Here is a 22,807-nt window from a genome sequence, read left to right as displayed (position 1 = left end):
GCTTCATACAGACCCATTTCACTATTGAATGTAGATTTTTAAAATTCTACCCAAGACACTGGCCCTGAAGTTGGAAAAGGTGTTGTCCTGTATTGTGAAAGAAGATCAGATGGGTTTTGTTAAGGGCCATAGCTCCTCCAACAATATCAGGAGGGTACTGAACATGGTGCAGGTATGCCAGCAAAGGTTGATCCTGGGTTCGGTGGCCTCCCTAGATGCAGAAAAGGCATTTGACCAGATAGAATGGCTGTACCTGTTTGGGATCCTCAAGCGCTTTGATCTGGGGACAACCTTTGCTAGATGGGTGGTGGTGTTGTATAATGATCCTAAGGCAGCAGTCATCACAAACGGCACTAAGTCAGATAACTTTAATGCTGGGAGAGGTAGTCGAAAGGGATGTCCTCTTTCACCGCTGCTATCTACCTTGGCAATTGAGCCATTAGCTGAGGCTGAGGCTATCAGGAGGGATCCTGAAATAATAGCGCCAGGAATGGGAATGGGGGAACATAAGATTACCCTATATGCTGATGATGTCCTTCTGTTCTTGGCCAATCTGGAGGAGTCTGTTCCTCGATTGATTCAAACAATTAATTTATTTGGAAGTTTTTCAGGCTGCAGGATCAACTTTACAAAATCAGACGCCATGCTGAAGGATGGAATGCAGTTCCTGTTTAGATGGTCGTCAAAAGGGTTTTTGTATTTGGAATTTTTATTACCCCTGCCTTCCACCAGCTGTATAAAGCTAACTATGTACAATTACTGGAGAGGATAAAGCAGGATTTACAGCGGTGGGACGGATTACCATTATCATGGTTAGGCCGAATAGCTCTGATTAAAATGAATGTTCTTCCTCGCCTGTTGTACCCCATGAGAATGCTCCTGTTGTTGCTACCCAGATGGGTATTACGGAGGCTCAATGGGTGTCTAGGTTATTTTATTTGGTGTCGCAGTCGCCCCCTAATTAAGTTTACCAAATTGCAGCTCTCACAGGGTGAGGAGGAGTGGATCTTTTGGACTTGGAGAGATATCAAATAAGCGCTTTCTTAGCATATGTGGGTGACTGGGCACGGGGGGACTTGGGGTCGATTTTGCTTGATGTTGAAGCATTGCAGTCGAGATGTCCCCGAGTTAATCTATTATTCACTGATAAGATGAAATCCGAGACTGAGCAGTGTAAGAGTACAATCATTTTAAATACAGTGAAAGCCTGAAGGACACTGAGGCAAGACAAGGGCATTTGGCTGAAGACCTCGCTGATTACCCCACAGGTGGCAGCCTAAGGATTTAACCTGAGACAATAGACTCCGGCTTTAAGTCATGGGAGAATAAGGGAATCTCCTGGAGGGAAGATTTATTTGAAGGTTAGGTCTTGATGTCATTTAGCCAGCTAAGACAGAAATATGCATTGTCTAATAGGGGCCTTTTCCGGTACTTTCAGCTAAGGGATTATATACAGAGGAAGACCACACTCCTGGCTCAGCTTTACAGGTCAAATGTGGAGTAAAGAGTACTCTGTGTACAGGCGCTCTTTCAGTTAGTACGTTGTATCATTCACAGAAGGGACATACCTTAGGAGATGTGGAGGGACTCTCTACCATGTGGAATCAGGAGTTAGGATATTTCATTAGAAGTATGGCAAGATATATGGGAAAATGTAAGGAAAATTTCAACATGTAACAAAGCACAGGGCATGCAATTGAAGATTTTACACAGGGCTTATTTGGCGCCAGAGAGGCTAGCTAGGTTCAAGAGTGGCGCATCACCAGGGTGTCCCAAATGTAACATTAGTATAGGCACTCACATACTGCTATTGGTCATGTTGTAAGATCCAGAGATACTGGAGTGCTATAGTAAGGGAGCTGAAGGACATCCTGGGGGATTGAAGTTAAAGTGAATCCGGTATTTCTTCTTCTGAGGTTGACAAATTTGCCTTCTCTTGGAGAACACAGGAACAGACTGTGTAACATTCTTACGCACTGTGCAAGGAAGAACATTTTAATGAATTGGACATTGGAAAAAACCCCAGGGCTTATGGAGTGGCATATGCTGGTGATGGAGCATCCACCTCCAAGATGACCTCACAAATATGGTGCACCACAAAACAGTAGTTTTACAAGACGTGGCGGCCTTTTCTAAATTGTATTGATGCAGACTGATCAGCAGTATTAATTAGGACTATGGTATAGCTGTGGGAATCAGTCTGGGTGCTCATGGGGCCCTGGGAGGGCAAGGCTGGGTGAAAAGAATACAGGTGCAATAACTGGTGCTCCCATGGATGGAAGCCTTAATGGAGATGTGGTGAGTGAAATAGAATATAGTAATGTGATAGAATTCAAATTAACTTAAATTATGTTTAATTTTTTTTTATTCAATTTGATTGTAGTTTAGTTTAAGCTAAGTTTGTCCTAGTAGAATAATAGGTAGCTCATTATTAATAGTATCATAATATGACATTGTTGTACTGTTATTTTTCTGTATTTTAGTATTGTTCTTTTTTGTATATAGAGGTGTTGCGAGAGATTTGAAAAAGTTTTGAATAAAAATATATATTTTTTAATTTCTTGTCTTCCCCCATAACTATTTTTGAGATTCAAAAGTCAGATAAACTCAGCTTTGAATATATTTAATACCTCCCTAACTACAGGAAGGCACCCCCACTTTGAACTCAGTTCCTCTTGCTAATATACCACTTGCCTTGCTGATTGCTTGCTGCACCTATGTGACAACTGGCATTGACTGGAGTAGAAAGCCTGAGCAGAAGGTAGCTGCGGCACGTTTGTACATCCACACATCATTCCTGGATGAAAGGCTTTTGCCCAAAACGTTGACTGTTCTGCACCTCGCATGCTGTCTGACCAACTGTGCTTTTCCAGCGCCACAACTTTCGACTCTGATTTTCGGTACCTGCAGTCCTCACTTACTCCACATCCCAATATATCACCATTTAAAATAATGTACCTGCTTTCTGTTTTTATTTCATAGGGAAGGTTATAACTTCACACTGCGTTACTACATTTACCATGTGTTTGCCAAATAAGACACATACCTGAACCAACTTTGCTGCAAGTGAAGAACTGAACACCAGAGTGAAAAAATAAAATGAGAAAGGGGTGAGAAGAGTAAGTTGTACTCACACAAATTTGGACAGAAGAAAGAAGTTGCAGTCTGGGATGAAGTTCAATCTTCATTCATAGAGAGAGGAGCAACAACACCTTCACAAGCGCCTGATCCAACTTCCGCATTCAGACAATAGGGGGGAGGCTCTCAATGGCAGGAAGACCGCACTCCTTCCGGTCCTTCAGGGCTTCCCATTGGTCGATCAGAAGAATGTTGCGTGCCGTTTCCGCTGACAGTAAGGAGCATGCGCAGTATTTTGCTGACACCAGCGTACATGCGCAATGCTTCCTGACACCGAAAAGCATGCGCAGTGTGCCCAGTGGAGATGCTGGTCCAACTGCCAATCGGAGAGAAAAACAGGCTGGAGCCACACTTCTTTTGTTTTCCTGGGGCTCAACAGTTTATTCCTTTTGCATTTTGTCTGGCTGCTCAATCTTTGAATGTCATTTCCCCAGGGTAGAGGAAATCCAAAACTGAAGGGGCATAGGATTAGGCTGAGAGGGAAAGGTTTAAATGGAACCGAACTGGTAACATTTCCATGCAGAGGGTGGTGTATGTATGGAATGAGCTGCCAGAGACAGTGGTCGAGGCTGGAACAATTACAACATTTAAAAGGCATCTGGATAGGAATATGAATAGGAAGGGTTGAGAGAGATATGGGCCAAATGGTGGCAAATGGATCACCAGATTAATTTAGAATATGTGGTTGGCATGCACCGAAAGGCTTGTTTCCCTGCTCTGCAACTCTATGACTCTATTTCTACTTAATCTGAACCAACTTTACAAGACGAGGACTTGGCCATTCCATCTACAGCCTATCTCAACTGTGGGCTAATTGCACAGATTTCAATGCAAGTTTCAGAAAAATGGCTGCTGCTTTTTAGAAAAATAATTGAATTTGCTTTCAAACTTTACAGATGTTTTTGAAAATATCATTTTAGCGATTCTCAATGTTAAAGATCGGCCATTTTTCACACCGCCCCCTCCCATCTCCCAGGTAGAGTCATCACCATCCGCGCTCTCTGTCCTGAGAAGGGCTGATACAGTGAACGAAGAGGGTTCGAGGCACAAGAAAGGATGAGAGTGGGGGTGCGGGTAGAGAAATTGGATGGGAAACAGAGGCTAGGCGGAGAGAGAGAGAGAGAAATGGACATGGGGACAGAGCATTGGAGTTAGAGAAACCCTGGGGTGCACAGGATGGGGAGCAGAGCGTTTGTCAGAGAGAGAGAGAGAATGGGGGCGCAGAGTGTGGGGAGAGAGAATGGACGTGGGTCAGTGGGTGGGGAGAGAATGGAAAGGGGCAGAGGGTGGGGGAGAAAGAGAGTAACAATGAATGTTAGGAGAGGGTGGGGGAGAGAGGGAATGGATGGAGAGCAGAGGGTGGGGGAAGAGAGAGAATGGAGGGGGCAGAGAGAGGAGGAGAGAGAGAATGAGTGTGGGGAGAGGGACTGGATGGAGGAAGGCAGAGGGTGGATGAGAGACTGGACTGGACAGGGGGCAGAGGGTATGGAGATAGAATGGACGGAGGTGCAGAGGGTGGCATGTGTGTGAGAGGGCGGGGGGAAGCTAGGAATAGTGAGAGAGAATAGACTGGGGGCGCTGTGGGCATGATTGGATCTTGATTGAATGGGGAGTTGGTGAATGCGTCCCACCCACTCCCAGCAACCCCTTCTTTCCACATGTGCAGTGCAGATTGTTGTGAATGACGCGAGAGAGAATCTGGAGTGTGAGCGTAGTTACCCTCAGATCCTGGCATCAGCAAACCACTGCCTTTCTGTTTTAAAAACTAAATAAAGATGTGGGCAATATATTGGGAATGCCAAGATGAAACTAAGAAACTGAACCGAGAGTCAGCGCTTTCCGGTGAGGGGAGCTGGCCAAAAACAGGAGGGTGGAAGGATGAATTCGAGTTGGAATCCATTGAAAGGTGGAGGAATTGGGAAACAGAGATTTCGGGTAGGAGATAGGGAAGGCTGTTCGGTACAAACTAGAATTCTCCGATCCTATTTCCTGCCCTGCACTGACAGCAATGATCTGTTTTCTCAAGGTATTAGCAGAGGAGGATTTGCTGTTCAGGTGTGTACAAGAAATTTACTCAGGGCCTGAATATCAGCAGCGTTTGAATCTAGGAGGGGAAATTATTTCAAGCATCAACGTGACTTGAGAAGCCCCGTGATTACACGCAGCCTGCGTGGGAGTGTTCCAGGGTTCTGACTGTGCAGACAACTTTAACTCTGTAGCGAAATGTGGACTAGAGTTCTCGCCGTAGACGAGCCCTTCTTTGGATCGTTGAAGCTGCTGAGACGCAATGACCCCCGCAGCATGGAAACTCTGTGGAAGCAAATTCAATTCCCCAAACGGGCTGGAGTGTCTGGCATGAAGCTAATCCGTTCCTTCAACCCTGGAATGAAGTCAATCGATGCCTTCAATCCAAGACTGTGGGCGGCGCGGCAGCATCTCAGTGGTTAGCACCGCTGCCTCACAGTGCCAGGGACTTGAGTTTGATCCCACCCTCAGGGTGATTGTCTGTGTGGAGTTTGCATTTTCCTACCCCCCCCCCCCCCACCCTCCCCAATCTCTGGGTGCTCTGGTTTCCTCCCAAGGTTCCAAGATGTGCAGCTTAGAGTGGATTGGGTGTTCTAAATTCAGGGATTAGCTGTGGAGGTTATTGGGTGGGATGCTCTAAGAGGGGTCAGTGTGGATTGTTGGACCAAAGGGCCTGTTTCCACAGTGTAGGGGGTTTGATGATTCCCCCAACGTGTCTGCAGCCTGGCTTCTAGCTGCATCTCTCTGAGCCGAAGGTCCACCAGCATGTGTTTTCCCTAGTTTCCAGCACCCAGAACCTCCAACTTCTGCAAATCGAAAGGCAAGTCCCACCCTGCCCTCTCCAATGTGTGCTATGTAACTGCTTATTCAGTTTCAGTGGCCCAGCAGAGGCTGGTAGCCAAGTTCGGAACACATGAGGATGGCATCAACCAGGACCTTGGATTCCTGTCACATGACAGGTAACCTTACTTCACTGTCACGCTCTCTCACACCCACACAAAGCACACACTCTCACATTCACACAGATCCCTCTCTCAGACACACACACATATACACCCTCTCACAGGCTGATACTCTATCACTCACATACTTTATCCAGGACGCACACACTTACACATACTCTCATGCGTGCACACTTACATATAAGGCTTTGGTGTGATTTTGTATTTGCAGGTACATTGTGCGCTTTTTGAGCCAAATACAATCTACAGGCAGTCAATCCATGTGAGATTTTATAAATTCCTACTTTGGAAATAGAACCAGTCTCACTCAAGATTGGGATACAGACCTTAAGTTGTCTCGAGAATGTGTCTTCAAGCAAGTTCTGGGATTTACATATTAATGAACCAAAACCTGCAACCCATCCTAAAAGATGAAAGATTTCACAACAATCTAAGTTTGTTCTATATCATTTCTGTTGCATGAAACTGCGACCTTTTGCTATAAATTTTACTATGATCCTGCTCCACAAACATCTGATGAAGGAGCAGTGTTCCGAAAGTTAGTGCTTCCAAATAAACATGTTGGACTATAACCTGGTGTTGTACGATTTTAAACTTTGTTTCTCATGAATACATCCCACACCTCCAGGTGCTGCCAGTAAACCTTACAATGTCGATGAAATGATGCAATACCTGTAGAGATGAAAAGTTTACAATTTCTAATGATATTAGCTATTCATTCACTGCTCCTTCTGATACACGATGTTGGAAACTTAGTGCAAAAGGTTGAAAGAAATGCGCAGCTTTAAAACAAAAACCTACTGGATCTCACAGCTATCATTGACAGTCTGAGACTGGGGTTAAGTTCAAGTTACCTTTATTGCCGCCCAACTTTGTTACAGCTTCAGATCTCCTCAGCAAAAAAAAAGGTGTATGAAAAAAGCTTTTTTAAAAAACAGCTCAAAGCTCACACACTCCTCCCAACTCCACTTCCTTTACTGTTGGTCAGCACAGAGTTGTCCCTTCATAATTGGTCCTTGGTACAGCCTTAAGCTGAAGGAAGTATTGCCTCACTCAGCAATTTCAACCTACACACTGTGTCCATTTAAGTTACTCCCATCATTTTACATGGGGGGCAGTCAAGAGTCAACCATGCTGCTGTGGGCCTGGAGTCAGGTGTACGCCAGACGGGATAAAGGATGCAGTTGAGATGACTGAGTGAATCCTTTCCTAAAAGGGACATGAGTGAATTAGATGACAGTTTCTCCCCCCAAAAATGGGTTCATTATTAGATTCAGAACTCCAAATTTCTGACCGAATTACAATCCCACCATCTGCCTCGGCGGGATTCAAACCCCAGGAATCCCCGGAATTGGGTTGATAGTCCAGTCGATAATGGCACTCAGCCGTCGCTCCTTCAATCCCCCTGCAATGGCACGTGAACTCAATTGACAATAGGTGTAGGAGTAGGCCATTCTGCTCTTCGAGCCTGCATCACCATTCATTATGATCATGGCTGATCATCCTCAATCAGCATCCTGTTCCTGCCTTATCTCCATAACCCTTGATTCCACGATCCTTGAGAGCTCTATCCAACTCTTTCTTAAACGAATCCAGACACTGGGCCTCCACTGCCTTCTGGGGCAGAGCATTCCACCCACCCACCACTCTCTGGGTGAAGAAGTTTCTTCTCATCTCTGTCCTAAATGGCCTACCCCTTACTTTTAAGCTGTGTCCTCTGGTTCAGGACATACCCATCAGTGGAAACATGTTTCCTGCCTCCAGAGTGTCAAATCATTAAATCGCTGCAATGCACAAATAGGCCATTTGGCTCATTGAATGCTATTGGTATAGGAGTTGGGAGGTCATGTTGTAGCTGTACAGGACATTGGTTCGGCCACTTTTGGATTATTGCATTCGATTCTGGTCTCCCTACGATAGGATACGAATGATGTTGTGAAACTTGAAAGTGTGCAGAAAAGATAGATAAGGATGTCGCCAGGATTGGAGGGTTTGTGGTATAAGGAGAGTCTGAATAGGATGGGGAGTGTCCCTGGAGTGTCGGAGGCTGAGGGGTGATCTTATGGACATTTATAAAATCATGAGGGGCATGGATAGGGTAAATAGGCTAGAGGAAGTGGTGGAGGCTGGTACAATTACAACATTTAAAAGGCATCTGGATGGGTGTGTGAATAGGAAAGGTTTGGTGGGATATGGGCCAAATGCTGGCAAATGGGATACTAGATTTATATAGGACATCTTATCAGCATGGATGTGTTGGATCAAAAAGTCTATTTCCGTGCTGTATATCTCTATGTCTATTTGATAAAAGATGTTTTATTTCTGTTGATGTAAATATTGTTAGGGAGAGAGAATTCCTCAAGTAGGGGATGATAAGAATCCTGGGAGACCCCTAATTCTGGTTTACTGTCTAATGAACACACTTTAAGCACCAAATGTGCATTTATGTCTAATTTTGTTTCATTTTTCTTGTTTTATTTCCTGCTCCGATTACTCTCTCAGTCTGGATGGTTGTCAGGCTCAGAATATTGTGGATTGGGCCTTGATTGACTGAATGTTTTATTGCTCTGGAAGGTGTAAAAGGGGCTCAGCAGAAAGGCAGCTGAGCCGAGAACAGACAACATCTTACTCTGTGGGAACAGGGAGAAGAGGACAGAGAAATCAGGACCTGGAATCCGAGCTCACACCACAGTACCATGTTATTAGTGCTTTGATTAGCAGTGCCAACCCTCTACCTTTACCTCGCTTCCTATTCAACTTGAATACCACGTACTCCTCAATATTCAGATCCAATCCTCGTCATCCTGAAGCCATGTCCCTGTAAGGAGTCTCAGATCATAATTATTCTCTTCAATGTGTGCCGTCAATTCATTCAGTTTTGTTACATTGCAGCACACATTTAGCCATACAGTCTTCAGTTTCAAATTTTGTGTTCTGTAGAATCCAGTTTTGATTGATTAGATTAGATTCCCTACAGTGTGGAAACAGGACCTTCGGCCCAACAAGTCCACACTGACACCCTGAAGAGTAACCCACCCAGACCCATTTCTCTCTGATTAATGAACCTAACAATATGGACAATTTAGCATGGTCATTTGACCTGACCTGCACATCTTTGGACTGGGACATTTACTTTCCGTGTCCCTTTCTATCATTCTCTGATGTTCATTTTCCACATCACTACATTGCTCACCTGCCTTGATTCGGATTGGCCATGAGAAATGCATGTTTATACATTCGCAGTAATAGAAGCAGGAGTAGGCCATTTGGTTTTTCGAGCTACTCCACCATTCATTAAGATCATGGCTCATCTATCCATCTTCTCAGCTCCTCTTACCTGCATTATCCTGACTACCCTAAATTCACCTACTATACAAAATCCCATCGAACTATGTCTTGAATATGGCTGCTTCTACTGCTTCCTTGGGCAGAGATTACCATAGATTCACCACTCTCCGGGAAAAGCAGTTCCTTCTCCTCTGTCTTAAACCTACTCTCTAATCTTGTGACCTAGTCTCACTCACCGGCAGAAACGACCAGATAGCGTGGGTCTGGGTGGCATGCTCGTTGGATGGGTCAGTGTGGACTTGATGGGATGAATGGCCTGCTTCCACGCTGTAGTGATTCTATGATTTACCGCAGTTGTGTTTGCCATGGACCGAAGCATCAGAAACTCCCACCTTCTGCAAATCGAAAGACAAGTCCCACCCTGCCCTCTTGTACGTGTGTTATCTAACTGCTTAATCATTTCTAGTGAATCCAGCCCATACCTCCCGCTGCTGCCAGTAACCTTTACAAAGCTGATGAGACAATGCAATACCTGCAGTACTGAAAATCGTAAGGCTTCTAATACTACCAGTTACTGATTCACCGCTCCCACTGATGGACAGCATTGGAAATACAATGTTGGAGGCTGAAAGAAATGAGCAGTTTAAAACAAAAACTCACCTAACCCTTCACTAGGCTCCCTGCTCAACACACTTTACTTCAATCACTTCAACTCCACATTAAAACAAATTCCCACTTTCCACCAATATCCTGAATGTCCTCACTCACTCAGTTGCTGTCTCACAAATGAAAAATTTCATTGTAGCTTCTGCTCCCAGTAAGGACGAAACATCCTTGAAAGCTGCTCTGAAAGTCCAGTCTTCACAATGACACTTCTGCTTTCCTTCAGTCCAAATTGTCCGTGCTGACCAGATATCCCAAATTAACATAGTCTCATTTGTCAGCACATAACCCATATCCCTCTCAATTCTCCCTATTACCAGATGCCTTTTAAAATGCTTTAATTATACCAGCATCCACCACTTCCTCTAGCTGCTCTTTCCATACACACAACACCCTCTGCGTAAGGAAGGTGCCTGTAAAGTTCCTTTGAAATATTTCCCCTCTCACCTCAGACCTTTGCCCTCTAGTTTTGGAAACCCCTACTCTGGGGAAAAGATTTTGGCTATTCACTCTATCCATGCTCCTTATGAGCTTCTATAAAGTCACCCCTCAGCCCCCAATGATCCAGAGAAAACAGCCCAGCCGATTCAGCCTCTTCAGATAAATCAAACCCTCCAACTTTGGTAATAGCCATGTAAATCTTTTCCAAATCCTTGCAAAAGTTCGTAACACTTTTCCTGTAGCAGCGAAACCAGAACCGAATGCAGTATTCCAAAAGTGGCCTAATCAATGTCCTGTACAGCCTCAACATGACCTCCCAACGTCTATATTGAAATGCACTGACCTATAAAAGCAAATATACCAAATACCTTTTTTGCTACCCTGTCTACCTGCGACTCCACTATGAACCAGCACTCCAAGGTATGTTTATTCAACAACACTCCCCATTAAATGTGTAGATCCTGCCCTGATCTGCCTTTCCAAAATCCATATTTCAAAATAGAGCTGAGAAACGTAGAAGCCGTGATTGAATGGTGGAGCAGATCTGATGGACTAAATGGCTTAATTTCTGCACCTATGTTGTATGGTCTCCTGCTGTCCTGGACACAGTGAGAGAATTGGAAGCAGGAATAGGTCATTTATATTTCCAGCTGGCACCAGCATTGAACAGTTCATAACTGGATATAAACATACCTGCATCTAGATGGATAGGCTGAGACTTTTTTCACTGGAGCATCAGAGATTGAGAGGTGACCTTAGAGAGGATTATAAAATCATGAGAGGTATAAATGAGGTGAACGGCAAGTATTCTTTCCCTAGTGTGGGTGTTTCAAGATTAGGGAGCAAATTTTGAAGGTGAAGAAAGAAATATTTTAAAAAGACATGAGGGGCACCTTTTTTTTTCTAAAAGATAAAGAGTAGATCGTGTGAGGAATCAATGTCCAGAGGAGTTGCTGGATGCAGGTACAGTTACAATGTTTAAAAGGCATTTGGGTAAGTACATGAATAGGAAATGTTCGGAGGGATATGGGCCAATCATTGGTAGGTGGGACCAGTTTAGTTTCAGAACACCATCAGCATGGACGTGTTCGACTGAATGGTCTGTTTCTGTGCTGTGTGACTCTGTAACTGTTCTGTACTGGTCTTAAAGCCATTTTCTTGCCTCCCCCCATAACTTCTTCGTTCTTCAAAATCACATGAACTCAGCCTTGAATAAATTCAATAACCGACCTAACTGCAGGAAGACATCCTCATTTCTGAACTCAATTCCTCTCGCTGATATACCACTTGCTTTGCTCATTGCTTGCTGCACTTTCTGACAACTGGCAGTGACTGGTGTAGAAGGACACTGAGGCCTCTTTGTCTATCCACACGTCACTCTTGATGAAGTGCTCGTGCCCGAAACGTCAACCCTCCTCCTCCTCAGTTGCTGTCTGACCTACTGTGGTTTTCCAGCGCCACAATATTCAACTCTGATACAGCACAACAGTCCAACGTTGAACACGTACACCTTAGTCCAACACGGGCACCTCCCGATCATAACAAATATTAAGCGTCCAAATGCGAATACGGGAGACAAATGCCGACGCTATTTTATTTTGCCGATTTTTTTTCGCTGTGCCTCGACATTTTATTTCTTTTGCATTTTGTCTGGCTTTTCAACGTTTCTGTCCTTTCCCCAGGGTAGAGGTATTCCAAAACTAGAGGGTAAAGGCTTAGGGTGTGGGAGAAAGATTTTAAGAGATCTAAAAGACTAGGAATAGAACATTCACCCCTTACTGGGCGAAAGTGAGGACTGCAGATGCTGGAGATTAGAGTCGAGAGTGTGGAGCTGGAAAAGCACAGTCGGTCAGGCAGCATCGGAGGACCAGGAGAATTGACGTTTCGGGCAAAACCCTTCATCAGGAAATAGCCATGGGGAACTGCAGGGCTGTAGCGTAATCGAGTGAGTCTAAGTGGGATGCTGTTGGGAAGGTCGGTGTGAATGGCCTGGAATGATGATATGGTACCATTGCCTTAGCCACGTGTATATTGAGAAATGTGGGAGGAGTGGGTTCCAGTTCGTTGGACATTGACACCAGGCCTGGAGAAGGTGGCATTTGTGCCGTCTCTCTCTTCACATTCTGCCCCCCTGTCCATTTTCTCCCCATTCACTGCCCCCTGCCCATTCTCTCTCCTCACACTGCACCCTCTATTCTCCCCCCAACGCTCTGAACCCCTGTCCATCTCCCTCCTTTCTCCACCATCACCAACGACCCCCTCATCCCCTGCACCCCCACAATCGTCCTTTCTCGTGCCTCAGCCCTCTTTGATCGCTGTATGAAGTCTTTCTCAGGGAGATAGAGAATGGATGGTGATGACTTTACCTGGGAAACACGGCATGTGGGAAATAGTTGATATTTAAAATTGAGAATAACTAAAACCGTATATTCAGAAACTTCGTTAAAGTCGGGAAGAATGTTATTTTTTCCAAAACAAAAGCTGCAAAAATCTTTCTGAAACTTGCATTGATGTATGTGCAGTTAGGCCACAACAAAGGAGAGGCTGTAAGGAGTGAATGAGTGAATAAAACACAAGTCCAACCTTGCCCTCGAGGAGAAAGTGAAAACTGCAGATGCTGGAGATCAGAGTCGAGAGCGTGGTGTTGGAAAAGCTCAGCAGGTCAGGCAGCATCCAAGGGGCGGGAGAATCGTGTTTCGTGCATAAGCACTTGGCACTCGGCCATCGTTCGTTCAATCCCCCTGCGATGGCGCGTGAACTCACTGGTGCCTCCGCAGGTGGGAGGAGCAGGTGAATCCTTTCCGGCACTTACAGCAGGTGAATGGCCTCTCTCCGGTGTGGACCCGCTGGTGGGTCAGCAGTGCAGCTGTCTGAGTGACCCCTCTCCCGCACATGGGGCACGCGAATGGCTTCTCTCCCTTGTGGACCCACTCGTGCGTCTGCAGATGGCTGATCCGACTGAAGCCCTTCCTGCACACTGAGCAGGTGAATGGCCTCTCCCGGTGTGAATGAGTCTGTGAGTTTCCAGCACGGATGGGGAAGGGAATCTTTTCCCACGGTCCCCACATTTCCACGGTTTCCCCATTGAAGGAGCTTTCCTTGTGTTACTCTGGGTTTGAAATTACCAGTCTATCCCCACCGTGACGGGTGAGAGTTTGATTCCCCTAAGCTGAGTAAATGGTTTGAAGCACTTTTCACAGTCAGCGCACTGAATCTCCCTCTCTCGGGTGTCTCAGTATTCTTCCTGCCACACCAGTGTCCAAAATCTTTCAAGCAAACAGGTCTTCTTGATTGGAATGGCTGCTGACATTCAAGTCCCAATGAATCAAGTGGCTCTGTCAGAAGTTGATGTATCATTTGCTTTCAGATTTCTTTCTGCACGTCTTCCTACAAAGAAAAATCACAAAATAAGTGATCACTGTCAGTACAGTTAAATGAACATAACATAGGTGGAAACTCCTTTAGATTGCCAGATGCCTGCTGATCACATATTATCCAGGCCACAGAAACCTGAAAACCCTCATGCAGCCAGATAGGCTTAGGTATGTATGGAGGAAAACTTCATTCCAGTGACAATAACATGGAACAAACTGCCTACAAAGATGCTGGAAATGGAGCTGAATCAAGGATATGAAAATTAGATGTTAAGGCTTCTTGAGAAAAGAAAGGCAGTAAAATTGCTGAATGCTGGCCTATTAAATAAAAAAAATTATGACAAAACAGGACGTAACTCCATTACTACATTAGAAGGTGAATAATAATTACAAAGAAACTTTTACAACAGCCAACAATATCAGATATACATCATATAGAACAAAGAACAAAGAAATTTTACAGCCCAGGAACAGGCCCTTCAAGCCTGAGCCAATCCAAATGTACTGTCTAAACCTGTTGGTCAATTCCTAAGTATTTGTATCCCTCTACTCCCCATCCACTCATGCATTTATCCAGACGCATCTTAAATGAAATTACCGTGCCTGCCTCTACCACCTCTGCTGCTAACGCGTTCCAAACGCCCACCACCCTGTGTGTGAAGTAAAACTTGTTTTCGCTTTGAATAAGTGTTGCCCTTGCCGCGTTCATTGTAATGGTAGCTCTGCCCCATCCCTGATTCAGGAAGTCGGATCTCGTTAAACGAAGCTGCTTTTTGAGAGAATTGATTGGCCGTTTCCACACAAGGCAATGTAAGAAACAAGGGCTCATACGGGATTTGAACCCGGGATCTCTCACACGTCCACACACCAAGTGGCCCGAAGCGAGAATCATGCCCCTAGACCAACGAGCCACATGCCCCAGGTGCCCTACATTTTTTTAACATGTGCCAATCCCTTAAATGCTGCTCAGATCCATGAGAATCTAACCTTTTAGTTGTGAACATGAGTAAAGAAGCAATCCTTTTCGAGGGTGCAAACTGTACACGTGCCAAACTGAGTGAATACACAAGGAAAATAGCTTTAAGAGAGATAGAAAGTATTTGAGCACCTTTGGAGTGTCTGCCCCCTCCCTGGATTCACTCCAGTTGCTACAAGTGAACAGTGTTTCACCCACCCCTACCTCCCCTCCCCCCTCGCTGCTGGAGGATGGTATATGGAAAGGGTGTGACATTGCTTTGCTCCCAGATATTGCCCAGAGAGAGGAAGTTTCACTCTGAAGCTGACAGGGCTGCATCCGCATTGTGACGTCAACAATGGAGGGCGTGCCGGACAGCTGCCCTGCAGTTGAGGCACGTGTGGAGGGGAGGGCACTTTGCAAATCCCACTCTCCTCCAAGTCAATGCAGTTTGAGTTCAAGCAAAGCAATGGGTTTAAATTTATTTTAGAAAACCTCCTTTGTGCCGTGGGAAAACTCCTGTCGCGGGAAACGCAGTATTGCAGATTCATATTAACAGAAGCAGGAGGAGAGGACCATTTGGTCAAGCCTGCTTCGTCATTCATTAAGATCACAGCTCCACCAACCTGCATTATCCCGACCACCCTTAATTCCCCTACCACGCAAAAACCCATCCAACTGTGTCTTCAATATACTTCATGAAGCTGTCTCAACTGCTCTCTTGGGCAGATAATCCCATAGAGTCTCACAGAGTGACACAGATGTACAGCACGGAAACAGACCCTTCGGTCCAACTCGTCCATGCAGCCCAGATATCCTAACCTAATCCAGTCCCATTTGACAGCACTTGGCCCACATCCCCATAAAACCTTCCTAGTCATATACACAACCAGACGCATTTTAAATGCTGTAATTATACCAGCCTCCATCATTTTCTCCAGCAGCTCATGCCGTACATGCATCACCCTCTGCGTGAAAAGGTTGCCCCTTATGTCCCTTCTATATCTTTCCCCTCCCCTCCCTAAACCTATGCCCTCTAGTCCTGGACTCCCCCATCTCAGGTAAAAGAACTTGTCGATTTGCCCTATCCATATCCCTCATGGTTTTATAAACCTCTATACGGTCACCCCTTAGCCTCTGACGCTCCAGAGAAAACAGTCTATTCAACCTCGCCCTCTAGCTCAACCCTCCAACACTGGCAACATCCTTGTAAATCTTTTCTGCACCTTTTCTAGTTTCACAACATCTTTCCAATAGGAAGCAAACCAAAATTACATGCAATATTCCAAACGTGGCCTGACCAATGTTCTGTACAGTGGCAACATGAGCTCCCAACATCTATCCTCGATGCTCTGACCAACAAAGGAAAGCACACCAAAAGCCTTCTTTACTATCCTATCTACCTGCGTTTCTACGTTTAAGGAACTATCAACCTGAACTCCCAGGTCTCTTTGTTCAGCAACACTTCCAAGGAACGTACCATTAAGTGTAAAAGTCCTGCTCTGATTTGTTTTTTCAAAATGCAGCACCTCATATTTATCTATATTAACCTCCAAAAGCCACTTCTCAGCCCATTGGCCCATGATCAAGGTCCCGTTGCAATCTGAGGTAACCTTCTTTGCTGTCCACTACACCTCCAATTTTGGTGTCATCTATAAACTTACTAACTATACCTCCTCCGTTTGCATACAAATCATTATATAAATCACAAAAAGTAGCTGACCCAGCATCAATCCTTCTGACACACCATTGGTCACAGGCCTTCAGTCTGAAAAGCAACCCTCCATCACCGCCCTCTGACTTCTGCTTTCGAGCCAATTCTGTATCCAAATGGTTAGTTATCCCTGCATTCCATGAATTCCTGAAGAAGGGCTCATGCCTGAAACATCGATTCTCCTGCTCCTTGGATCCTGCCTGACCTGCTGCGCTTTTCCAGCAACACATTTTCAGCTTCCATGAGATTAAACCTTGCTCACCAGTCTCCCATGAGGACCCTTGATGAACGCCTTCCTGAAGTCCATATAGATCACGTCTATTGCTCTGCCCTTATCAATCCACTTTGTTACTTCTTCAAAAAACTCAATCATGTTTGTGAGACATGATTTCCCAAGCTTAAAACCATGCTGACTATGCCTAGTCAATTCTTGCCTTTCCAAATACATGTAAATCCTATCTCTCAGGATTCTCTCCAACAACTTGCCCATCACGGATGTTAGGCTCACCGATCTATAGTTCCCTGGCTTTTTCTTGCCACCTTTCTTAAATACTGGCACCCCATTAGCCACCCTCTAGCCTTCCGACACCTCACCTATGACTATGGATGATACAAATATCTCAGTCAGAGTCCCAGCAATCACTTCCCTAGTTTCCCACAGAGTTCTAGGGTACTCCTGATCAGGTCCTTGGGATTTATCCACTTTTATGCATTTCAAGATATCCAGCAATTTCTCATCTGTAATATGGACATTTTTTCAACATGTCAGCATCTATTTTCTCACATTCTATATCTTCCATGCCCTTCTCCACAGTAAACACTGATGCACAATATCCGTTCAGTATTCCACGCCCCCCCCCCCCATCTACTGCAGCTCCAGACAAAGGCCGCCTTGCTGATCTTTCAGTTGCCCTATTATCTCCCTTTTTTCCTTTTGTCCTTAAGGTATTTATAAAAACCCTTTGGATTATCATTAACTCTATTTGCCAAAGCTATCTCAAGCCCCCTATTTGCCCTCATGATTCCCCTCTCAAGTATGCTTGTACTGCCTTCATACTCTCACTCGATCTCTCTGTCTATACCTGACATATGCTTCCTTGTTTTTCTTAACCAAAATCTCATTTTTTCTAGTCATCCAGCATTCCCTACATATACCAGCCTTTCCTTTCACCCTAACTGAAATATACTTGTCTGGACTCTTGTTATCTCATATCTGAAGGCTTTCCATTTTCCAGCAACCTGCGAACATCTGCCCCCAATCGGCTTTTGTAGGATCTTGCTTAATACCTGAATCTTCCTCCAATTTAGAACTTCAACACTTAGACTTACAGTGTGGAAACAGGCCCTTCGGCCCAACAAGTCCACACCGACCCGCCGAAGCGCAACCCACCCTACATTTTACCGCTTACCTAACACTACGGGCAATTTAGCTTGGCCAATTCACCTGACCCGCACATCTTTGTGACTGTGGGAGGAAACCGGAGCACCCGGAGGAAACCCACGCAGACACGGGGAGAACATGCAAACTCCACACAGTCAGTCGCCTGAGTCGGGAATTGAACCCGGGTCTACAGGCGCTGTGAGGCAGCAGTGCTAACCACTGTGCCACCGTGCCGCCCACTGATCTGATATATTATTTTCAATCACGATTCTAATGTTAATAGAATTGGGGTTGCTGGCCTTAGGTTTTGCACCCTCTCCAGTAGGTACATCCACATTGTGAATTAGAAAATTTCCTTGTACACACTTAACATATTCCTCTTTTTGACAGATAGGTAAATGGGCAGGAGTTATGCCTTGGGTCCACACTTCATTCATTCCCATCAACCCTACCCCCATTCCTACCCCAATAGTCCAACGCCACTTTCCTCTGCAACTGCCGAATGTGTGACGCCAGCCCATTTACCTGTTCCCTCCTCACTATCTAAGCGCCCAAACTTACCTTCCAGGTGAAGTGGTACTTTACCTGCACTTCCCACAACCAGTCTACTGCATTTGCTGCTCACAATGTGGTCTCATCTATATTGGGGAACCGAAGCATAAACTGGGTGACTGCTGAACAGAACATCTGCGCTCTGCCTGCAAAAAAGACCCTGAGCTTCCAGCTGCCTGCCAATTCCACACCCCACCCTGTTCCCTGGCCAACATCTGTGTCTCAGGTTTGCTGTATTGTTCCAGTGAAGCTCAGCACCAGCAGAACGAAGAGCACTGGATATTCCACTTGGGGACCATACATCCCTCCGGTCCCAATATCGAATTCAATAATTCTAGGGCCTGAACTCCATAGTATCCTCGTCCCTCCCACACACACCAAGCCTTGTTATCACATCGTCTGTCATTCCACACTACTTAGCCACGAACAGTCTCCATTAACAGTTATTCACCCTCCCACGCAGATCGTTATCAACTCCTTTATCTGTCCAACAGTTCTTCCTTCGCTTTGGGCTCTGTCCTGATCTCCGCCTTCCTCCCACAATATCTCCTGCATATAAACCGACATTTTCCCAATCACCATCAGTTCTGTGGAAGGGTCACATGCTACTCCTGTTTTTTTTGTTTCTGATATACAGCATCCACAATTCTTTCAGATTTTCATTGAGAGAGAGTTGGAAATTGTTTCGAGAGACAGAAAGAGAGGGGGGAGGAACAGAACAGACATGAACTGTTGATCTCCGTTGCTACTCAAAACGTAAAATCATTGAAGTGCGATCATTTCCTTTAATCATGAATAGAGACCTCCGGCCATCAGTGAGCTTGTGGCGCAACGGTAGCGCGTCTGACTCCAGATCAGAAGGTTGCGTGTTCGAATCACGTCAGGCTCACTGAAGTCGACCATTTATGTTTCAAACCAAGGAAGGAGTATGTTTACTCCGTTTTTCTGTTGAGCCAAATCTTCTTTCCGGAAACTTTCGATCACAGGAAAGCTTTGCTATCAGTTTGATTTGTGAACACTGAATCAGGGAGGTGGTGTGCCCAGTGTTTGGGTAAATGCTCAGCTCCCCCCAGTGTGAGAAATAATAAGACAAACTGTTCATCACGGGATTTAAACACACAGCCGCTTCGTTCAGTTGGTGACAGCGCGGTGTGAATAACATTATACCGATATTTTTACAACATAATCTAGTGATTATCAGCTTTGTGTTTCAAACTATCAGGAGGTCCCAGCTCCTCCTGTCATAGCAGAGTGACAAACGAGTTCAGATAGAAATGTTTCCCACCAACAGCAAATCCTTTCCTCTCACTGGACACAGTTAAAATTATCTTTATTCAACAGAAGCAGCGGAAACTACAGTCTGACGGCCCCTCTCCACATTAACGGTGAGCCTGAATTTTATAAACGGTGTCAGTAAAATCCAATGGAGGACACTGATTTGGTTCAATCGTTTTTATTTGCCAAGCGTAATTCACCGAGAGGATGCTGCTGTGTGAGACAGCGTGGGGAATTACAGCAGGGCCTCCTGCGCATGGAACACACCGCAACTGATGTGTTTCACCTTCATCAGTTTATCCCCATCTCGGAGAAGAGAGGTTTGATGATTCGGATCATAGCAGGCCGACAGAGAACAGGAGAAGAGCACTCAGACCTTCACAAGCTTGTCACCACAGCTGGGTCATCGTGGCCCGTGGATCAGTATGGGACAGTAATCTGCATCTACTGACTGGAAGCACAGCAAATTGGAGTGCTGGTGGGACTATCACACAGGAGAAAACGGCTTCGACCTATCAACTGGAGTGGCTCCCAATGCGCAACTCCGCTCACCTCAACTGAATAACTGTAACAAATTACTCAGTGATTCAAAGGAATACTCAGTTTTGAATCTGCATAGTGGCATGGACCTTCGAGAATGATGTCAAAACACCTTCATTTCTGTGATGGAGTATCCTGTTGGGTAGAATATACCCGTTGTCAAATTTTCCACGTTCTGTTGGTCTAACTCCGATTTCACTCAGAATCACAAAATGTCTGACAGCGCAGACTGAGGCCATGCAGCCCACCTTAGCTCTGCTGGCTCAACACAATATGTAAATACGTGTCTCATTCTGTCGCCTTCTCCCTGTAAATCTGCACATTGTTACATTGAACATGTCCACCGATTTCCCTTTTGTGTCCATTGAATCTGCCTCTTTGTCACTGTCAGACAGCGACTTACTGACCCCAGTCCCTTGAAAACGGTCTTCCTAATGTCACTTTTACTTATTTTCCTGATGACTTTAAATCTCTGCCAAAACGTTCTCGATCTTTTCAGGCCTGGGAGCATTTTCACTGCATTATTTCCTCTGTCTAAAACCCTCATGACGTGGAAAACTTCAATCAGACCAGCTTTCAGCCCTCTGTTCTCCAAAGAGAGCTGCCCCAAACTTTCCAATCTCCCTTCGTTGCTGACATTCCTCAGGACGGTACCATTCACTTCAACCTGTTCAGCGCCATCTGCAATCACTTCACTTCCCCGCTTCCTGAAGTATCACCCTCAGAGTTGAGCGTAATACAGGTGGAGGATTCATTCAGACTCGGATTGCACGGGCGAAAAATCTGCAATACTTGTTTTCACTTTGAGCAAGTGTTTCCCTTCGCCGTGTTCACTGCAATGGCAGCTCTGCGCCGTCCCTAATTCAGGCAGTCCGATCTTATTTAACAAAGCGGCTTTTTGAGAAAACTGACGCAGCATTTTTGCTCATGTCAATTTAAGAAATGAGGGTTCACCTGAGATTGGAACCCGGCCCCTCCCACCGTCTGTATATGCTAGAAAACCCAAAGCTAGCATCATACTCCGAGACCAACTAGCCAAGAACCATGGGCGCGCCCAGCTCCTGAAGCAACTGAGACTTGCTGAGTACGAAATACATTGTACATTGCTCCGGGAATTACAAGCAGCATAGAGTTTCAAGAACATCTGCTTCTCAATCTGTCTCCCTGCTCGCAGGACTACTGGTGGATATTGAACCATTTTGTTTCGACTTGCAAGCTGTGTCTGGTGGAAGAAGGAGCCCACTCGCTCTTCTGCTCTCTCTCTCTCTGTTTCGTGAGGCAGGAGAAGTCGGTTACACTAATGCGTAGGAAATGGGCAACTTTGAACGTGTTCCAAAGGTCCTGTTAACAGAGAGATAGGAAGATACTGTGCTGTCGGGACAGAGAGAAATGGACACCGGAGACTCTTCCCTCAGGTAAATTGATATGAGTGCATTTTTGTGCAGCCTGCTTAGTGTTCAGAATTTGTCTTGACACAGCAATCCTGCAGAGAGTCTTTTCTTACACGGGCGTTGGTTTCTTTATTGCAGGAAATGGGGCAAACCAGCAAGTCATGTGTTACACTTCACCGGTTCATTGCCATCTGAGCGAAGATGTTTCACACGAGATCAGGACACACCGACAGAGAACAGGACAAGACAACTCAGAGCTCCACAAGCGTGCCAGCACAACTGTGTAAATTTGACTTGTGTATCGATGTGACATATTTAACTTTTGAGGAAGACACACAACCCTCACAAAGAAAAGAAATCATCCTCATTTTTGTCTTCTACTTTTACAATATGACCCTCTATTTTCAGATATTAAGATAGGGATAGAAGCTGCATTCTAATAATACTTGTGGTACAGTTAACTATCTCAATGTGCTTCACGTAAACATAATGAGAATTCCTTTAAAAATCACAAGACCGGAACACAGATTAAGACAGGTGACCAAAGACTTGGTCAAAGGGGCAGGTTTCGAGCAATCTTTTAAACAGGTTCAATTTCCCAAACATCAGAGGACAAAGACGTAAAGAGCAGACACAAAATAACAAAGGATGGGAAGCAACAGTTTAGACATAATGTCACAGGATGAGTAATCCAGGGAACATGCGTTCACAATCCCACCACAGCAAGAGATGAGATGTGAATAATTCAAATCATAAATGGGGAACACAAAGTTAGTCTCAGTATGGTATCGATGGCACTGACGTTAATTGTCATAAAAATCCATGTTCACAATGTCCTTTCAGGAGGGAGCTGCAAATGTGTTGCTGGTCAAAGCACAGCAGGTTAGGCAGCATCTCAGGAATAGAGAATTCGACGTTTCGAGCATAAGCCCTTCATCAGGAATAAGAGAGAGAGAGCCAAGCAGGCTGAGATAAAAGGTAGGGAGGAGGGACTAGGGGGAGGGGCGATGGAGGTGGGATGGGTGGAAGGAGGTCAAGGTGAGGGTGATAGGCCGGAGTGGGGTGGGGGCGGAGAGGTGCCGGAGTGGGGTGGGGGCGGAGAGGTGCC

At 45.3% G+C, this 22,807-nt stretch overlaps 1 non-coding gene across 1 annotated transcript; it reads left to right on the top strand.

Annotated features, from left to right (window-relative positions):
* The first annotated feature begins 19,310 nt into the window (after nt 1-19,310).
* trnaw-cca (transfer RNA tryptophan (anticodon CCA)) lies at nt 19,311-19,382 on the top strand. The gene has a single exon. It is a non-coding gene; the product is annotated as a tRNA-Trp (tRNA).
* The last annotated feature ends 3,425 nt before the right edge of the window (nt 19,383-22,807 follow it).

Source organism: Hemiscyllium ocellatum (assembly GCF_020745735.1).
Source record: "Hemiscyllium ocellatum isolate sHemOce1 chromosome 27 unlocalized genomic scaffold, sHemOce1.pat.X.cur. SUPER_27_unloc_30, whole genome shotgun sequence".
Taxonomy (NCBI): Eukaryota; Metazoa; Chordata; class Chondrichthyes; order Orectolobiformes; family Hemiscylliidae; genus Hemiscyllium; species Hemiscyllium ocellatum.
This window is presented reverse-complemented; position numbering and strand designations above follow the sequence as displayed.